This window comes from Physeter macrocephalus, chromosome 19 (assembly GCF_002837175.3).
Source record: "Physeter macrocephalus isolate SW-GA chromosome 19, ASM283717v5, whole genome shotgun sequence".
In the NCBI taxonomy this organism is placed as follows: domain Eukaryota; kingdom Metazoa; phylum Chordata; class Mammalia; order Artiodactyla; family Physeteridae; genus Physeter; species Physeter macrocephalus.
This window is the reverse complement of record NC_041232.1, coordinates 6,493,077-6,507,658: the sequence shown is the minus strand read 5'-3', so window position 1 is coordinate 6,507,658 and position 14,582 is coordinate 6,493,077.

Sequence of the window (14,582 nt, the reverse complement as noted above, 5' to 3'; positions counted from 1 at the left end):
CTCCGCTGCGGCCTCTCCCGTTGCGGAGCACAGGCTCCGGACGCGCAGGCTCAGCGGCCATGGCTCACGGGCCCAGCCGCTCCGCGGCACGTGGCATCTTCCCGGACCGGGGCACGAACCGGTGTCCCCTGCATCGGCAGGCGGACGCGCAACCACTGCGCCACCAGGGAAGCCCCTGAGGTTCTGACTTTTGAAGTTCTCATTCCCTCCTCCAGGTGATAAACGCAGAGGGCTTCCCTACCATGACGGTCTGATGCAGGGAAAGAGGGGGGGTTACAGGAATGCTAGAGGAAAAGCTTTGGGTCTTGTTTCAAAGGAGCATCCCCCTTTCCTGCCTGTCTAGTGTGTGCTTCCCCAGAAGCACACCTCCGACAAGCACAGCAGTGCAAAGGATGTAAGAGGGTCGGGAGTGAAGCGAGGAAGGGAAATGTTCATTGTCCGGCAAGATTCTGCTGTGAGCAACTGGGGCTCCATCCCACTGGGAACCTCTGGGAGACCTGTGGACTATGCCTGGGAGTGTCTCACCCAAGGGGGGATGGAGCTGGGGTATTTATCCTCCATCTCCCATAGGACCTGCCATTGGCCAAAGGGTACTCCCCTGGTACATTAATCCTGTCACTTCATCAGGGAAGGACTGGCATTTGGAAAAGGTGGGGTGGGCCTGCATGGGGATGGTGAGAGCCAAGGGGTAATGGGTGAGAACCAACGGTGTCTGCTACACTCACACGACTAAGAATAATATCCCCTGACCTGTCCACAGAGCTTTATCATTTGCACAGCACTCACCTGTAATTCCCTAGCACCACCTGCAGACATCGGTACCACCGCCATGCTACAAATGAGGGGGTTGAGGCCTGGACCAGGGAAATGCATCACTGATAAGAGGCCAAAAGGGGGCCACAAATCCAGGTATTTGGCCTCTAACCCCAAGAGAACCAGCTCCAGAGTTGGCCCAGGCCCTGGGTTCAAACCCTGGTCCACCTCTCTTGGCTTCGTGATACTGAGCTGCGCTGTAGACTTCACTTCCTTTTCGCCTCTGTTTCATCATCTGCAAAGTGGGGACAAGATCAGCCCCCCTCACAAAGGCAGTGTGAAGATCCACCGAGGGAACGTGTGCAGAAGGGCTGTGGACTGGACCCAGCACACAGTAGGTTCTCGGTAGTCGTTTCTCTCGGGGCCCCTTTTTGGCCTCATCCGCTTCCCGCTGGGTCACTCAGGGGCTGTGGGCCAGGCCACAGTTAGTTCAGCGAACACTTACAGAGCCCCTGAGGTTGTGTTGTTCTCCTGCTGCTGCCGCCTGTGAACAAGACAGCCTGGGACTCCGCCCGGCCTGCGAGGGAGGCAGGCAGGTAAAGAGAGAATTCAGTAACACCTGGAAGGCTGCACCCGCTGCATGGGAGGCCGGGGAAGGCCCAGGGAGGGTCAGGAAGCGGGGAGGGGGCTGGGGAGGAGTGAGCTCACAGCAAAGGCCAGGCCGCCGGGTCTGGAGGTAGGCTGGGGTGGGAGCAGCGTGGAAGTCTGAAAGCTAGAGGTGTCAGGATCAGATTTTTAAACCCCCTCCGCTGCTACATGGATGCTGATCGGAGCTGACCAAGGAGGACCACCTCTTAACAGAGGTGAGCAAACATGGCGGCCCGGCCTGGGTAGGGGTTGGGCAGGTGGGTAGAGGGGCTGTAGTGCCAGGGCTGGGTGGGTCCTTGGGGAGGCAGGGAGGGCAGTCAAGAGGCTTCAAAGACAGCCTTCATTTGGGAGCCTGAGCCCAGCTCATCGCAGAACCTCGGCTGACCCTGCCTGGGCTGTCCCAAGACCCAAAGCACCACCCCTGTGGGCCCCCCACCCCTGCCTGCCCCCCACGGGCCCGTCCACCTCCCTCAGCTCCATAGTCAACTAACTTGCTTGGGTCCCACGCATTTCTCCCGTCATCAGATATGCAGACAAGCCCCTCCAGGATGAGCTCTGAGACCCAGCTCCTGATGAGAGAAATCGGAGTCCAGCAGAGTAAACAGACCCAGGCAATGAACCCATGCCTGGTAAAAATGTAGATAAGTGACGGTGGGGAGGACCTTTTTTTGGAGATGCACCCACTCAGCCCCCAGGCTCTCTGGCAGGCGCCTAGATCGATTTATCCATTGTCTGATTGTCAGAGGACCCTCCCCACTGGCTGTGCCTTCTCTCTCTCTCGAAATCCAAAAAAAAGGGGATATAGGTATACGCATAGCTGATTCACTTCGCTGTACAGTAGAAACTAACACAACACTGTAAAGCAACTATACTCCAATAAAAATTTATTTAAAAATAAAGAAGAAAAAAACAAAACAAGGAACTTTGAATTCCTAACCAGTTTGGAGGCTTCTCAGCAGACCAACAGGAGACCCACTGAGTGTGCAGGGATCCTTAAGTCAGAAAGTGGCTCCAGCAAAGAAAAACACATTGAGAGATTGTTCCAAAAAGCACATCCTCACAGCAGCATTCAAATTAACCTTAGCTGCTGTTCTTGCTTGCGTTGCGTTGTTTTGCTTTGCTTTGGTTTTTTGCAGCTTGAACAAGGAGTCCAGAAGGAAAGGCAGGGGGTGTTCCTTCACTTGCAGAACTTTTCCTGGGATGAGTGGCTCTTCCAGGGATGGGATTCCTCCCCTGCCAGACACCACGTGGAGGCAAGGGCATTGCTGGGAGGCCGGATGCCCTGCTGACTCGTGACCTGATCCTGATATGAGTATGGTGGAGGCACCTGTCATGTGCCTGGAGCAAAGTCCAGGAAGGCGGGCTGGAGGGTCAGAGCCTGGAATGAACCACCAAGCTCCTGGAGCGATGGAGAAGGAGGAGAGGAGGAAAAAAGCTGGTGCAGGGCATAAACTGAGGCCCAAGGAGGTTGGGTGACAGCCAGGAATTCAGGTTACCCGATTCTCACCTTTTCCCCTCCCATTCCTTCTTTCTTGTTGTATTCATTCATTCATTTATTTTGTAGTAGTCGATACACTATCATGGTTCATAATTCAAAAGGTACAAAAGGATATACACTGAAGAGTCTGTCAGTACAGTTATCCCTCAGTATTTGCAGGGCATTGATTGGTTCCAGACTCCCATGGGTACCAAAATCCACAGACGCTCGAGTTCCTTATATAAAACGGCGGCAGTATTTGCCTATAACATATGCGCGTCCTAGTCATCTCTAGATTTCTTATGATACCTAACACCATGTCAATGCTGTGGAAATAGCTGTAAAGACAATGTAAATGCTGCATGAATAGTTGCCTTCGAACGGCAAATTCAAGTTTTGCTTTTTGGAACTTGCTGGAATTTTTTTCCTGAATATTTTCCATCCTAGGTTGCTTGAACCTGCAGGCAGATGCAGAACCCACGTACACGTCAGGGGAATTGTATGGGAAGTGAGTTATATCTCAATAAAGCTGCTGAAAAAAGAAAAAGTCTCCCTCCTCTTATCCCCTGGATGCTGGTACCACTCTGTTTTCCTGGAGGCAAGCCCATGACCTATTCTTTTCTGCTCCATCCATTCCTTCTTTAGACTTTGGGTGGATCTGGGGTAAAAGAAAATTGATGCTGCCGAAATGAAAGCAATGAATCTCTCTCTCTCGCTCTCTCTCTCCCTCCTCTCCCCCCATCCTGACATTTAACAAGCACCTACTATGTGCAACCGTTCCAACATCCATCATCTGTTTCAAACTTCACCACCATTTACTGAAGCAGCGAAAGTTAGTTCCACTGGCCAGGTGAGGAGGGAATTTGAGCAGAGATTTCCCTATTCTGGACATTGCATATAAAGAGAATAATAGAATATGTGGTCTTTTGTGTCTGACTTCTTTCACTTAGCATCATGTTTTCAAGGTTCATCCATGTTGTAGTATGTGTCAGTGGTGTGTTCCTTTTCATGGCTGAATAATATTCCATTGGTGTGGCTGGACCCCCATCTGGGTTATCTATTTCTCTGTTGATGGGCATAGGGGTTGTTTTAACCTTTTGGCTGTTGTGAATAATGCTGCTATGAGCATTCATTTGCAATTTTTCGTGTGGGCATATGTTTTCATCTCTCTTGGGTGGATGCCTGGGAATGGAATTGCTGGATCATATGGTAACTCCAGGTGTCATTGTTTGAGGAACTGCTGAACTCTTTTCCTAAGCAGCTGCACCTTTTTTTTCATTCCCCAAACTTTCAGAGGTACCATTTCTTGAGGCAGGGGCTCACGCAAATCATCTCACTGAATCCCCACCACGAGCTGTGGAGGAGGTGGACAGGACTTTCGTCCCATCTTCCAGATGAGGAAACTGAGGCTTAGAGAGGTGGATCCACTGGCCCAGGTCACCCAGCCTGCGTCCAGGATTCCAGCTAACTGGCTGGCCCTAACCAAGCCACCAAGGAGTAATGTTTTGGAGGCTGACTTGAGAAATGGGGGTGGAGGAGATTCCAACTCCGAGGGGACCCTCCCCCAGGCCTGCCAGGTGATCCTGGAGAGCATTTACCCTGGGGTAAATGCCGGCTAAGAGGGAAAGCCCTCGGGGGCTGTAACTGAAGAGGCCAGTCTTGGGGCTCTGCTGGGGCAGGTGGAAAAGCACAAAGGGTTCTTTGTCCTGCCCCATTGTTCAGACTCCCAGCCGGCCTCGCTGCTCCCCTCGGACCACCAAGGGACGCACTGGGTCTGCAGAGCAGCGGGGGTGTCTCGAGTTCTCCAGGGGGCACCCTGGGATGGGCCCGAAGATTCATTAGGGGCTTGGGATATGTTGGGGGATTAGTAGATACTCAGTGTATGGGAAACCATCGCCCTGATTTTTTTCAGTTGTCTTCTGCCCTTGATGTAAAGTTTCCAGACACACGCTAGCACAGAAAACGAAACAGCCCCAAGGACGTGGATACTCGGCCTCCCACCCTGAGCCCACAGCCATGTCCATACCTCTTGTGTATCTTTCCAGAAAGTTGTACTTGCTCGTAGACAAAATCATATGCGTGTGTGTGCGTGTGTGTGTGTACATGCTGGGTTTGTTTTCATATCCACGTCATTTTTTCCCGCTACACTTTGCAGCGGGAGATCATTCCTTCCCCCCAAGAACAGCGCCTTTCTTCTTCTCAGTGACTGTGGTACTCCATCTACAGAAGCGGTATCCAGCGAGTCTGCATTTGAGTTTTCCCAATCTTTCCGCTACTCCAGCTGACCTGAATGTCTTGCACACGGACCTTTGCACACAAGTGTGGGAACGTCCTGTACACCTGTGAGATGGGCCATTGTTTTGCTCCCCCGTGGGGTGGCCCCATCACACCCTCCCCAGCGTGGCGTGGGAGCGCCTGTGTGCCCAGCATCCTGCCAGCACAGGGCAGCATCAGCCCTTTTGTTCTTCTTTACTTTTTCCGCATAAAAGAGCACACCCGTCATCAGAGCCTGGCTCAGTGGATTTTCACAAAGTCAACACCCCTTATAACCAATGCCCAGATCAAGACCTAGAACATTCCCAGCCCCGGAAGCCTGCTTATCATGCCCCTCTCAATATCACCCTGATCCTTGGTCAGGCCTTTCTGCCCATTAAAATCCCCCTCCCCTATCCAACCTGCTTCGTCCACACTGGCCGTGCCAGTGTCACCCCAAGCAGAATCCAGAAAACTTAAAAACAAAAAAGGCCTTTTTTTTTTAAGGAAAAGTAAACTGGTAAGAACAAAGGTCAGCCAAATCCAGTTCACAGCCCTTTTTTGCATGGTCCACAGGCTTAAAATGATAACCATTTTTAAATGGTTGTAAAAAACTAACAGAAGAATAATTCGTGGCACATAAACATTTTATCAAATTCGAACTCCAGCATCCATAAATAAAGCTTTATTGGAAGGGAGGCATGTCCTTCATGTATGGATTGTCTCTGATCGCTTTCTGGTTACAACAGCTGAGTAGAGGAGTTGCTTCAGGAGCCCTGTGCTCTCAAGGCTGAAAATATTTGCTGTCTGGTCCTTTGCAGAAAACGTTTGCCAATCCATAACCAAAGCATCATCACTCGTTAGGTAAGGAAGGGACCTAGACACTGTCCCGTTCAGGGGCTGGAACTGCAATGGGATCCCAAGTCATGTGCCTCCAAGGCCCCCTGGGGGGTGGGTGCGGGGCCTGCAGCAGGAGCCCAGGTAGAAGATGCTGCAGCCTGGACTCGGGCAAGGCAGCAAGGATGGAGAAGAGAAAATGAACTTGAACAAGTCTGGGGGTTACACCAGCAGCCGTGATGGTTGAGGGATGTGCAGGCAGAAGGAGGGGAGGAGAGGAAGATACAGGAACTATATGGGAGAAGCACTTACTAGCCTCCATCACCCCACTAATCATGTGATCCTGTGCATGGTGCAAGTGTCCAGAATGCATATAACCAAGGGAAGGAATTGAGGGAGAAGAATCAATATTGTTGATAGCAGGCGGTGTGTATGAGGCGAGAGAAGACCCCGCATGACCGACAAGGGTGGTTATTTGTGTTTGGCACTACAGGAGAAGCACCCAGGACGTTTGAGAATCACCTGGCCCAGTTGTCCATCCAACTGAACAGAGAGTTGTTGCGTTAATATTGAACAGTGGCAAGGGGATGTTTCCAGAGCTTTCTCCTGGCTTGGGAGTGGAGAGGGTGCACACGGGCTCCAGACTCAAAAGCCTACAGGAGACTTCTGGCTGCATGACTCAGGAACCTTCGGTGAGTCTCTTCATCCCTCACAGCCTCAGTTTTCCCTTCTGTGAAATGGGACCATAATCTTGACCTTGTAGAAGTACCACGAAGATTAAAGGAGATGTTTGTGTGGCTCCCACCAATAGGAGCCACGGCCCAAATGCCAGCCCCTTTGTGGGCTTCTGAAAAGTCTCTCTAGATCGGCAGCCAGGAGTTCTCCTGTTTTGTTGATTTGAAGAACTTTTCCCCAGAGGGTGACTCTGTGGGAACAGAGGGAGGCGTTCTAGGGTTGGGGAGACACCACTTATGCCTCTGAGTGATGCCACCTCCAAGTCTTATTGTCGTAAAGAAAGTTATTCAAACACAATCAATTAGGCACCCCTATTAGCATATTTTTCATTGTAATACAGCCACAAAGAGGAGCTTCTGGAGGCTGTTTATTGCTGTTCTGAGCTAATATTTGTTAAAGTGATTAATATGTTTTTCAAACATCTGTGACAGGTGTGGCAGACGTTATTTATCTCCACTGGCTGGAGCCTGAAAGGGTGCAGGGTGGGAGTCCTCAGAGAGGGGCACCAGGTAGGGGTCTCGGGGGTCCGCTGAGGACAATGTCCACCTCTCCTTCCCTGCTCGGCTTCACCCCTTCCATTGTCCCCTGCCCCCACCCCCCAACCCCGCCTTGAAATTCCTGGTCTACTGACCATTCCCATCAGCATTCAAGGGCATCTCTCACTGCAACAAGTAAAGACCCTGGAACCCCTTCTCCACCAGCTCCTCTGACCTCCCCGCCAACTCTTTTGCCATCTTCCTCCTTCTCTCCAAAGCCAAACACTTCCGAAGAGCACTTCACCCTCCCTACTTCCTTTATTAACCTTCCAGTGCCTGCTTTAAAAAAAATCATTCTGAAATATGAAAAGCATACAGAACCTTCTAGAACAGCACCGTCTGAAAGAACTTTCTGCAGTAATGAAAATGTTCTCTATCTGCACCGTCCATATGGGAGCCACTAGCCACATCTGGCTATTGAGCACTTGAAATGTGGCTAGTGTGACTGAGCAATTTATTTAAAATGAAATTTTAAATTTTATTTACTTTTAATAAACATATTTACACTGAAGTCCCCGTATTTGGCGAGAGGCAACCGCATGGAACCACTCAGCTCTAGAGAGTCACGTAATGAAAGCTGCATACCCATCGCCCATCAGCTTTATCAAATATCTACATTTGGTCATATCTGCTTCCGATTTTTTTTAAGTAATTAGATGTTATGGATTTGTTTCCCCCTTTTCTCTAGTGAGTTAATCAACTGTCTTGAATATTTATGTCTCAGTATTTATCCTTCCCATTCATGTTCTTATGCTTTTACTCTATATGGATCCACTACACGGCAATAGTTTTCACATTTTAATACTTTATATACACGGTAACCTATTCTATGCATCATTCTGCAACTTGCTTGTTTTGTTTTCCAAATCGGCATAGCACTGGTTCATTTTCACCAATGTATAGTATCCCACTGTACAAGCATCCTGCTATTTAGTTCTCATCTTAAGGAGCATGTTACTAACAACACTGTAATGAACATTTTGGGACATATCCCTTTGGGCAACAGGCTGATGCTTCTAGAGAATATTCACCAAGAAGCAATAGTTCGGTCAAGTTACAAAGATTTAACTTGACTAGATACTCCCAGATAGCCCTCCAACCTGCTTGTGCCAACTCACACTCCCACCAGCAGCAGAGGAGAGGCCCTGCTTCCCTGCAGGCTCATTGACACTTGGCATTCTCAACTTTTAAAATTTCTGTTAAGCAGATGGGTGGTATCTTGTGGTTCTTTCCATTAGTATTTCCTGATTACTGGTGAGGTTAAACATCTTTCATGACTCAGTCATTTGGGTTTTCTCATTTGAGAACTGTCTGGTTGTACCCATTGCCTATTTTTCTACTGGGTGGTTGGTGTAATTCTTGTTGATTTGCAAGAGCTCTTTACATATTATGGATTCAATCCTCTCTCAGTTATATGTGCTCAGATACCTTTTTCTAGTTTTTGTCTTCTCTGTTAACTTATTTATGAAGACTCTGATTGAAAAGAAGTTTTTAATTTTAATAGTCAAATGTATCCGTCTCTTTCTTTGGGGTTTAAGTTTTTTGTGCTATGATTAAGAAATCTCCCCCTACCCCAGGGTTATACAGATGGTTTGTATTTCCGTCTGGAATTTAAATTTTTTTTCCTTTTTGTATTTAGATCCTTGCTGCATCTTGAATTCATTTGTTTGTGTGTATGTGTGCTATGTAGATTGGAATCCAAAGTAATACTGTTTATATTAGTTGTCTACACTGCATAATAAAGTTACATACAAAATTGATTTTTTGAAAAAACACACATTTATTATCTCACAGTTTCTGTGGGTCAGCAGTCTGGGCACAGCTTAGCAAGATCTTCTACTTAGAGTCTGTCCCAATGCTATAGCCAAGGAGTCAGCTGGGGCTGAGTTCTCATCAGAGGCTTAACTGGGGAAGGATCCACTTTCAAACTCCTCGGGTTATTGGCAGAGTTCATTTCTTTGCAGCTGTAGGATTCATGGCAGCTTGTTTCTTCAAAGCCAGCAATGGAAAGAAAGAGAGAGGGTGGGAGAGAGAGAGAAAGAGTTTAGGAGAGAGAGAGAGGGACTGCTAGCAAGACAGTCTTATATAATGTAAGGTGATCAGGAGAATGACATCCCATCCCCTTTGCCATATTCTGTTGGTTAGAAGTAAGTTGCTGGTCCTGCCCACACTCAAGAGGAGCGGGCTGCACAGAGGCCTGAAAATCAGGAGGTGGGATCAAGGCACCACCTGAAAGACTGTCTGCATATTTTGCGTATTGACCATCATTTTCCAGTATTGTTTTTTAAAGACTTTATATCTTTAGAGCAATTTACTCTCAAGCAAAACTTAGAGGAAAGTACAGAGATTTCCCATAAATATCCCCCCAACATGCATAGCCTCCCCCATTATCAACATCCCCCACCAGAGTGGGACATTTGTTACAATTGATGAAACTACGTTGACACATCATTATCTACCAAGGTCCATAGTTTACACCCTAGCTCACCCTTGGTGTTGTACGTTCTATTTGTTTGGACAAATGTGTAACGATATGTATCCATCATTATGGTATCATACAGAGTACTTCCACTGCCCTGAAAATCCTCTGTGCTCTGCCTGTTCATCCCTCCCTCCTCCAATTCCTGGCAACCACTGATCTTTTTACTGTCTCCATAGTTTTGCTTTTTCCAAAATGTCATATAGTTGGAATCATACAGTCTGTAGCTTTTTCAGATTGGCTTCCTTCACTTAGTCATATGCATTTAAGGTTCCTCCATGTCTTTTCGTGGTTCGATAGCTCATTTCTTTTTAGTGCTGGATAATATCCACCAGTATTCTTTTGTAGATGACCCAACCTCTTCTCCACTGACCGGTAATGCTTTCTCCATCACGGATGAATTTTCCATAGGCGCAGAAGTCCGTTTCTGGTCTCTTTTATTATTGTTGTTGCTTTAGTGGGCTTCCTGCTCCTACCATCCCTCTGAATATGCTCTAGTTTGAGGTCACCAATGTTGTTGAATTGTACTGGGTCTTTCCAGACCTCACCCCACTAGACCCCTCAGAGGTATTGGGTACCATGGACATTTCTTTCCCTCCTGAATCATCCTTCCCAGGCTTAAGGTGCCTTGTCATGGGTCTCCTATGCCAGCTGTCCCTCCTACCTGACACGGGGGTCCTGGAGTCATTCACCCTTTGTTCACTCTCTCAGTAATCTCATTTACTCGTGGAATTAAATGCCATCTTCACGCTAAGGGGCTCAGTCCCAGGCTGGTGCTTCCTGGAACTCCACGTCTGTGTAGCCAGTGGCCTGTTAAACTCCACCTGGCAGATTCGTGGCCATCTCAGGCAACATACCGCCCAGGATTGGGGCTTGATTCCACCACCCCTGACTTCCCTGGCGGTCCAGTGGTTAAGACTCGGAGCTTCCACTGCAGGGGGCACGGGTTCGATCCCTGGTCGGGGAACAAAGATCCCACATGCCTCGCAGTGCAGCCAAAAGAAAGAAAAAGACATATTGATTCCACCACCACCCACAAAATGCCCCCATCCCTCATCTGCCTCTAGCAAGGGGTGGGTCCTCCATCCCCTCCCGCGGTCGCCTCATCCTGGGTCCGACCACCTCCCTCCATCTTCCCAGCTGCCACCCTTCCTGAGCCACTGTCACCTCCCACGAGTGAGTGCCTCCAGTAGCCTCTCAGCTTCCACGCCTGCCCTCTGCAGTCAATTCTCCACACGGCGGTCAGAGCAATATTTTCAAAAACATAAATCATCTCACATCATCTTCCCACTTAAAATCCTTTCCAGAGCTTCCCACTGCTCTTGGAATGGGATCCAGATTCCTCAACATGCCCTCAATCAATAGTGGGCTGTCACCTCCTCTCCGACCCCATCCATCACCACCTGCCCCCCCCCCCCACTCTCATCCCCCCTCACCCCACCCCCGCTGGACTATGGAGATGATCTGATTATTTCTCTAAGGGCTGTCACGTCCTCACCGACCCCATCCATCACCACCTGCCCCCCCCCCCACTCTCATCCCCCCTCACCCCACCCCCGCTGGACTATGGAGATGATCTGATTATTTCTCTAAGGGGGAGATTCTGGGGGTGGTCCAAGGGGTCTGGAGGGAGAGGTGTCAAATTTCCCCTCTGAGTGGCAGGACCTGGGCAGGGCCATGTACCCCAAGGAGGTCAGGTTAAGCGGCACTATTTACTTTAGCCCTCTCCAAAGTATGTTTTGGTGGTGGGAGAGAGTTATGAATAAGCTCTTAATTCCAGGGAGGGCGTGGGTCAGCTCTCCGACAGCGGCGTTTATTGACGTTCAAGTCTGCTTCTTTGCCCAGCGCCCCAAGACTGAGGGGCCTGTCTGTGGCAGGGCTGGTGGCCCCAGCTCACCTGGACAGGGACAGGCCTACCTGTCAGCTCTCTCCATAAGTGGCACCAGGGTCTCAGTTTTTCTACCAGGACTAAGCATCTGGGGTCCCAGGGAGTAAGCATCTGGGAAAACTGTCATGAGCAAGGAGTGACCCACAACCCCTGCCCAGGAGGGAGAGCCCCAAAACCAGTGCCATCTGAAGAACCAGGTGGGTGGGAGGTCGATGGGGCTGTTTGAAGATCTGTCACCTGGTCAGACTGTTTGTGTTTTCACTGGGCTGATGGAATCCTCGGGGCCAGAGAGGGAGCGAGCCAGGCTCGCAGGCCTGCTGGCTGTGTGGCCTGAGGCCAGCAGGTTTCCCCTGCTGGTCCTCAGTTTCCCCATCTGTTTCATCGCCCTTCTGTTCTGTGGACAGGGATGCAAGCACAGTTGACGGCATCCTGCAGCCCCATGGAGGACTGTGGCACTTTCAAAGAGGAATATTTGGGAATGGAAATCAAAAGTTCAGAGAGAACAATTTATATGGCATTCTTAAAATGACGAAACTACAGCGTTGGAGGACAGATGAGTGGTTGCCTGGGGACGGGGAGAAGGTCAGGATGGGCCCGACCCTAAAGAGGTCACACAAAGGAGCGTCCCCACGGGTGGAGCAGTGCTGCATCTTGACCATGGGGGTGGGGGTGGGCTGGGTATCCATACGTGACAGCAAGTTGCGTAGAACTCCACACACAGGTTCACGTACAAACTGATGGAAACACAGTAAGGTCCTGTGGTCTAGTTAAAAGCTTGTACCAAGGTCAATTCCCTGATTTTGATTTCGTGCTCCAGCTCTGTAAGATGTCCCCACTGGGGGAAGCTGGGGGAAGGGCCCATAGGACTCTCTGTATTATTTTCACAACTTCTCATTTCAAAATTAAGAGTTTCAAGAAAAAGTTCAGAGAGGTCATGGATGTGCCCAGGGCCACACAGCAAATTGAGAAAGAAGCTAGAGTTAATACCCAGGTGGCCTGATAGTCAGGTTCTTAATGATCTTCCCTAGAACAACAGGCATTCAGCAAAATAAAGATAGGTGAGTCATAGTGACGGCAGCATGAGAGGGGAACTAGAGGAAGTGGAGATGATCGTAGTAGTGACCACAGTACCAGCTTCCATTTATTGAGGCCTGACCCCAGGCCAGGCAACTTGCAGGCAGCCTTACATATATGACTCCTGCTTCTCACCATGGCCGGCCAAGGTCATGCTAACTAGGCTGAAACTTGAACCCAGTGCCCAGCATCAGCCCCTCGGCCTGTCTACTCTCCGAGTGAGTTCCTGGCTGACATAATGGACAGCGGGAAGACCAATGACCCTGTCTGGGATCCTGAGATGTCCAGGGACGGCTTTGGCACTGAGTGGCCCCGCCCACCTCACCTTCACCCACGAGCCATCCTGATGGAGGTCAAGGGCCAGGACAAGGAGGTGTCCAAATAAATAAACGAGCCAGTAGCCATGTGATGCTGCCGCTACGAGGCTGTGAATGCAGGAGGAATCGCTGGCTGGGGGGCCCCGGGTCCTAGTCAGCCATGTGCCACCATGGGCTGGGCGCCTGGGATGAGCACATCCCTCTCTGGCCTCAGTTTTCATCTCAGGAAGTTCTGGAGGAACTTCCCACTCAGATCCCACATCTCCAGGTGGGGATGTTTCCAGCTCCCCAGACGGCCTGACACATCCACGTCGGTGTGACTAGGATGACCCTCTCCTGCAGGGCGGAGCCCTGTATTCGTGTCTTGTAGCTGCTGTAACAAACAAACTGCGTGGCTTACAATAACAAGAACTTATTCCCTCACAGTTCTGGAGGTCGGAGATCTGAAATCAAGGGGTTGTCAGGGCAGCGATCCCCTCACAGCCTCCAGGCGACCATGCCACCCGGCCTCTTCCAGCTTCTGGTGGCTCCAGGCATTCCTTGGCTTGTGGCCGCCTCCCTCTCCAACCTCTGCCTCCGGCTCCACGTGGCCTCCTCTTCTCGGTCTCTCCTCCAGTGTCCTTTATAAGGACATTTGTCATTGGATTTAGGGACCAGCCAGGTAATCCGGGATGATCTCATCTCAAGATCCTTAATCTAATTGCATCTGCAAAGACTCCTTTTCCAAATAAGGACACGTTCACAGGTTCCGTAGGTTAGGGTGTGGACATATCTTTTGGGGGATTCTTCAACCCACTATAGACACTCTGCATCAGTCATGCCTGAGCCTCGGAGAGACCATGAGACCCTCCTGCTTTAACCCCAGAGGCCTCCCCACCCTGACCTGGCCTCCTGTGCCCCCTTGTGCCCTCAGCTCCTTCCACAGGGCCTTTGCACAGGCTATTTCCTCAGCCTGGGACTCTCCCTCCCCCACTTGTCACAGATTCCTGCCTGATCTCCTCTCTGCTCAGATGCAGCTTCCTTGGAGATGCTCCTCCTTGTTGGACCAAACTCCAGCTACAAATCCTTATAAGACCCAGAACTTCTCCCTTGTAGACTCATCATGGTTGTAATTTTAGCTTCACTCGTGGGATTCTTTTATTTGTGTCTGGCAGGTGGGCTGACGTCTCCATCAGGTGCAGGAGGCACAGTGCCTAGGGCCACAACTACATTGACAGGCCCATAAACATGCTCTCTTTTAAAATCAGAAGAAAAATATGAAGATAATCCAGCCTGGAAAACAACACAGTGGGAAAGTATACTTTTTTTTCTGCTAGTTATTGGGGAGGGGGCCCATGAAAGCAAAGCCCCCAGGGCCCACAAAAGTCATCCTGCAGCTCTGTGAGCGAGGCCCATGCTCCCATTGTTGGCACATCCCATGCACATAGTAGGTGCTCATTAAGTGTCCAAAAGGAGACGGGAGCACGAGAGGGTCCCGACACATCGGAGAGGGTGGGCTCAGAGACCTGGTTTCAAAACCCTATTTTCATCCTCAGTTGCTCTTGGCCTGGGACAGGTCGCCTCCCTTCTGGACTGGTTTCCCATC